The sequence below is a fragment of the Bos grunniens genome, chromosome X, assembly GCF_055505025.1.
Source record: "Bos grunniens cultivar Pamir isolate PY7600 chromosome X, Bosgru_T2T1.0, whole genome shotgun sequence".
Lineage (NCBI taxonomy): Eukaryota > Metazoa > Chordata > Mammalia > Artiodactyla > Bovidae > Bos > Bos grunniens.
This window is the reverse complement of record NC_141194.1, coordinates 20,835,384-20,841,775: the sequence shown is the minus strand read 5'-3', so window position 1 is coordinate 20,841,775 and position 6,392 is coordinate 20,835,384. Positions and strand designations below refer to the sequence as shown.

The following is a 6,392-nucleotide window of genomic DNA, read 5'->3' as shown; positions in this document are numbered from 1 at the left end:
GAAGGCCAGAGTCACACCATGCTCCTATGTAGCCAGCCCCTCTGCAAATTAGGCCTGCTAGCAAGTCATCTCCTCTCAGGATGCACCCAGGAAAACTTTCCTATAGGATGGAAGTCCACAACCAAGCATCAGATCAGATTAGATCAGATCAGTCGCTCAGTCGTGTCGGACTCTTTGCGACCCCATGAATCGCAGCACGCCAGGCCTCCCTGTCCATCACCAACTCCCGGAGTTCACCCAGACTCATGTCCATCGAGTCAGTGATGCCATCCAGCCATCTCATCCTCTGTTGTCCCCTTCTCCTCCTGCCCCCAATCCCTCCCAGCATTGTAACCTTAAAATACTAAAAGCTGAGGAACCAAAAAAAGTAGCTGCTGAACTTATATAGTGAATAGCAGTGTGTACACAGTTGAAGGATAAATTTGTAAGCTGAAAGGTTACCTTGAGAAACTTTCCCAGGACACAACACAAAGAGATAAAAGGATGAAAAGAATGAAGAGAATTGTAGAGGCGGATGGGAGGAATGATTCAAGATTACAAGTTACAAGATTCCTCTAAAAGTTATTTCCAAAAGGAGATAACTGAAGCAACATCCAAAGAATAGTAACAGCCAAGAAATTCCCAGGATTGAATCCAAACACAAGGCCTTGGATTGAAAGAACCTCTGAGAGCTAATCAGTAATAATAATTTTTGAAAGATACATCTAGACACTGTAGCAAACTTTCAGAACAAGAAGGATAAAGAGGTCCCTAAAAGCTACCAGAACAAAAAGATCTGGAAAAAAAAAATGAGAATGGGGTTGACCTGAGATTTCCTGTCAGCAAAACAGATGCAAAAATATTGTTAATTGCTGAAGTCAAGAGATAAACACATGGAGTTCATTGTTTAATTCCCTCTACTTTCCTGTAAAATTATTTTTTTATGATAAAAAGGTTTCTTCTCTATTTTTTTTATAGATTCAAGAAGATAATAAATACCTGCAAAGTGCCAAAGGAAAGTATCTTTGGACTTTGAATTCTATATTCATACTGTCAAAGAATGAAGGCAAAATAAAGACCATTTTCATATTATAAGGACTCAAAAATTTTATATCAGAAGCTCCGAGGGAACCCCAACAAGGAGAAAAATAAAACTAAAAGAAGTGATGGGGGAAATTCCCTGGCAGTCCAATGGTTAGGGCTTCACGCTTTCACTGTCGAAGGCCCAGGGGGGTCAATCCTTGGGTGGAAATCTAAGACCCCACAAGCCATCAAAAAAAAAATTTTATTATTTCATATAAGCATTATGGCCTTTAATAGCAAACTGTAATAAAAATTCAAGATATATCAACATGGAAGTGGCAGGAAAGGGAAGAAGAGGTGAAATTTAAGTAAATAAAAGCTTCTTTCCTCTCTCCTCATCTTGTCTTGGTTGGTAATACAGAAACTAAGTGACCTTTAGAGGAGCGCTCCTCAAACCTGAACCTGGGCCTTTTGTCAAACAGCCATTTCTAATCCACCAGGTCTCAGGGAGGCCTGAGATTCTGAATTTAAAACACACTCCACAGAATCTAAAACATACAACAAACTAGTGAATACAACAAAAAAGAAGCAGACTCACAGACTGAGAGAACAAACCAGTGTTTACCAGTGGGGAGAGTAGGGAGAGGCAATATAGGGGTGGGTGAGTGAGAGGAAAAACTATTAGAAATAAAATAAGCTACATGGGGAATTGCCTGGTGGACCAATGGATAAGAATCCACCTGCCAAAGCTGGGATGTGGGTTTGATTTCCTGGTCTGAGAAGATCCCACAAGCCACAGAGCAACTGAGCCTGTGTGCCAACATGACTGAGCCCACGTCCTGAATCCACGCTCCACAGCAAGAGAAGCCACAGCATGCTGGGAAAATTGAAGCGCTACACTGAAAAAGATGAAATCAGATCACTCTTTAACTCCATACACAAAAATAAGCTCAAAACGGATAAAGACCTAAATGTGAGACCAGACACTCTTGGAGGAAAACATAGGCAGAACACTCTCCGACATAAATCACAGCAACATCTTTTTCAATCCATTTTCCAGAATAATGGAAATAAAAAACAAAAATCAACAAATGGGACCTACTCAAACTCAAAAGCTTTTGCACAGGAAAGGAAACAATAAACAAAATGAAAAGACAACCCACAGATTGGGAGAAAGTATTTGTAAACTTGTGACCTATAAGGGATTAGTCTCCAAAATTTACAAACAGCTCATGATGCTTAACAGCATCAAAACAAACAACCTACTCAAAAAATGGGCAGAAGACCTAAACAGACATTTCTCCAATGAGGACATACAGATAGATGGCTAATAGGCACAAAAGATGTTCAATATCACTCGTTATTAGAGAAATGAAAATCAAAGCTACAATGAGATATCCCCTCACACCAGTCAGAATGGCTATCGTCAAAAAATCCACAAACAACAAATGCTGGAGAGGTTCCTTAAAAAACTAAATATAGAGCTACCATATGACCCTCCAATCCAAATCCTGGGCATAGAGCCTGAGAAAAACATGATCCGAAAGGATACATGCACCCCAATGTTTCTAGCAGTACTGTTTACAATAGCCAAGACATGGAAGTAACCTAAATGTCCATCAACAGAGGAATGGATAAAGATGTAGTACATGTATACAATGGAATATTACTCAGTCATAAGAAAGAAAGAAATAATGCCATTTGCAGCATCATGGATGGACCTGGACAGTGTCATAATGAGTGAAGTCAAACAGGAGAAATTATCATATGACATCCCTTATATGTAGAATCTAAAAGGCAAGGATACAAATAAACTTATAAAACAGAGACTCATAGATTTAGAAAACAAACTTAAGGAGTTTGGGATGGTCATGTACACACTGCTATATTCAAAATGGATAACCAACAAGGATCTACTGTATAGCACTTGGAACTCTGCTCAATGTTGTGTGGCAGCCTGGATGGGAGGGGAGTTTGGGGGAGAATGGATACACGTATATGTATGGCTAAGTCCCTTCACGGTTCACCTGAAACTACCACAAAACTGTTAATCGGCAATACTCCAATACAAAATAAAAAGTTTAAAAAAAAAAGAGAGTGAGAAGCCACTGCAAGGAGAAGCCCACACACCGCAACGAAGCAGAGCCTCCACTCTCCACATCTAGAGAAAGCCAGTACACAGCAACGAACACCCAACACAGTTAAAAATCATTAATTTAAAAAATAAGCTACAAGGATATACTGTACAACATGGGAATACAGCCAGTATTTTGTAATAACTGTAAATGGTAAGGAACCTTTAAAATTGTATAAAAATAAAAAATAAACACACTCCACAGAAGGCACTTGAGCAGCAAGGCTTTAGACTACATTTTGGTTAAAAACTGTGTTGACTCAGGGTGAAAATATGCTAAACTTCCTGCACTCTGTTTCCAAAATGTAAAAATGATAGATAAAGTGTTTCAAAAATACTCAGGGGACATGATTTTTAAAATCATGGACTAGAAAGGAAGTGGAAGCCCACAGCAGTAAGGAAGCAAGCAGTAAGTAAGGAAGGACCCAACCCAGACAGTAAAGTGTGGGATTGCTTTTTTGCTTTGTTTTGTTCTATGTTTTAATTTTTCATTTTTTCAGTTTTAATGAGATATAATTAACATACAGCACTGTACAAATTCAAGGTGTACAGCATAATGTCTTGACCTACATAATTGTGAAATGATTCCCACAATAAATTTAGTTAACATTCATCAGCTTATATAGATACAAAAAAAGAAAGAAATGTGTTTTGCTCTGTCATGAGAAATTTTAAGACCTAATCTCTTACTAACTTTCAAATATATCACACGGCAATGTTAACTGCAGTCATGACATTGTATGTTACCTCGCTGGTACTTATTTTACAACTGTAAGTTGGTACCTTTTGACCACAAGTCTGGAATTTCAAATCCAACCCAGGAGTAAGGACTCCACCACACCCCCATTCCCAATGGGGAAACTGCTCATGGCCCCCCAGCTATATCTGAAGGTGAACAAATCCTAGCTATCCACTGGGGAGTGGAGCTAGAAACCAACTGCTCAGTGATAGAGAAAGAAAGCAGAGATGTGCACGGCCAGCCACCAGGTAGACACGTTGTGTGAGCTCTTGCTTTGGAACTGTGGTATATGTCCACAGAGCAAAATCCCTGAGCCACTGACTTTGGTCCTCAAGACACTGGGCTGAAGCAATCACAAAAGCACTTTTCAGGGACAGTCAGTGGGAGAGAAAAAAAGCCACCATGACGGTAGGCATTCAAAAAAAGAAAAAAAAAAAAATACAAAGGCCCAACACCACAAAAGGAAGCCGACATCTAAGAGGAATCATATAAAAGAAATAATAGAACAGTTTGGAAAGAATTTTAAAATAAGCGTATTTAAAATCAACAAACAAAAGCAGGTGCTATGAATCAAGAACAGACAGAAATCTTGATAATTTTAAAAATAACACAGAGGCAGTGCACTGGGCGGTCCGTGGATGTGTCTCTTGCTACAACAGTGTTTGTTTGGATGGAGCAGACCCAGGGATGCCCCTCACTCCAGGCTCTGACCACCCTCCAACCTCTTTTCCAGTCACAACCTTCAGAATCAGCCCCTCAGCTACCTTCAGCCACTGGGACCACCACCATTTTTGACCTTGACCTCCTAGATTCGTCAGAATGACTCCACTGAGGTGGAGACCCCGGTCACCGCCTAGTCACCCTGCATCTGCAGGCCTCGTGCACCAACCTGTCTCTGGGCTTGTTTCCACCGTGACCACGTGGCTCTGGAGTGCAGTGGCCACTTTGTCCGCGAACTGGCCCAGGAGAAGCACGAGGGTGCCCAGCGTCTCTTGAAAATGCAAGACCAGCAAGGCGGCCGCGCCGTCTCCCAGGACCGCAGGCACATCTCAGGATGAGTGGGGTCAAGCCAGGACACCGTGGAGGCCACCGAGCTCGGGGACAAGCACCCGAACAGGGCCGTCGCGGACCTGCAGGCCCGGGGTTCTGCGCGCGCAGCCCCCACCTCCGTCACTTCCGAGAGAGCCGCGTCCTAGGTGAGCAGGTGAAACTTATCAGGAAGATGGGCGACCACCTGACCGACCTCGGCAGGCTGGCTGGTCCCCAGGCCGGGCTGGGCGGGGCTCTCTTCCAAGGGCTCACCCGCAAGCACCACCAGGAGCCGCCTGAGCCCAGCGGGCTTGGAGGAGCCCCTCTGGTGATGTTGCTCAAAGCCCAGACAAAGGGAGAGAAATACACAAACTTACATAAAAGGGATGGTAGGATAGGAAGGTCCTTGCAGTATGGATGGAATAGAGCACAACAGGATGGGGAATGAATCTGAGAACAAACTGATGAACGCCCAACATGATGAGATAAACAAGAGAATGGGTGCAAAAAGTGAGTTCATGACCTAGAGGACAGCTGAGGAGATCACGCATCAGAGGCCACACAGTGATAAGATTTAAAATATGAGAAACGAATTAAGAGCTAGGGGGCTAGAGTGAAAGGAACCAAAACCTATTTAATGAAAGTTCCAGAGAGTGAAACCAAAAAGAATCAGGAAGTGACAATAGTTAAGGAGAGAATGTCTGAGAATTTTTATGAACTGAAGAAAGTGTCCCTAGATTGAAAAAGCTATTTCTAGGAAAGATGGCCTGTATTATTTGTACCAATCAACTAAAAAATATGAATAAATAAGAAACCATTGAACACATGAATAGATTTTTTTAAAAATCTGAAGAGCACTTAAAAGCAAATGAAAAAGCAAGGAAATACCAGGCCAAAATCCAAAAGAAAGTAGGAGTCTATAGAAACAGTTTCAAAGCTCAGAATCACTTTACCCCAAGGGATTTGCTAATAAGGAACACTTGTGCTTCAATTTTAGCAGCTTAATAGGGAAATTTGGACATAAAACAACCCAAGGTAGACAAAGTAATAGGAGGTCTTTCCCATGGTAAGCTGGGACTCCACTGGCTTGATGATATTTAGAGCAGGAAAAAAATTTCTTCCCTGCAAAGTTGTGACCATGAACTTACAGCTCAAGTTCCCACTGCCTGAGTAGTTCTGGGAAATTAGAGCTGTGTACCTGATTTAAAATGGTTCCAGATTGGGTCTACTCCAAAAAAAAAAAAACCAAATGGAAAACTTTTTTTAGAGAGAAAATCAATTTCATCCTAGGCTTCAGTGAATCTTCAAAATAAAATTTCAGTTTCAGTAATTATTATAGTAAAAGGTAAAAATAATCAGAGTGGCTCAGTGGTAGAGAATCTGCCTGCCAATGTAGGAGATGTGAGTTCAATCCCTGGGTCAGGAAGATCCCCTGGTGAAGCAACCCACTCCAGTATACTTGCCTCGAGAATCCCATGGACAGAGGAG

The 6,392-nt window shown here is 41.7% G+C and overlaps 1 pseudogene; it reads left to right on the top strand.

Moving 5' to 3' along the window:
* The first annotated feature begins 4,277 nt into the window (after positions 1–4,277).
* On the top strand, positions 4,278–5,634 carry LOC147339913 (ferritin light chain pseudogene; annotated as a pseudogene).
* Positions 5,635–6,392: the final 758 nt, after the last annotated feature.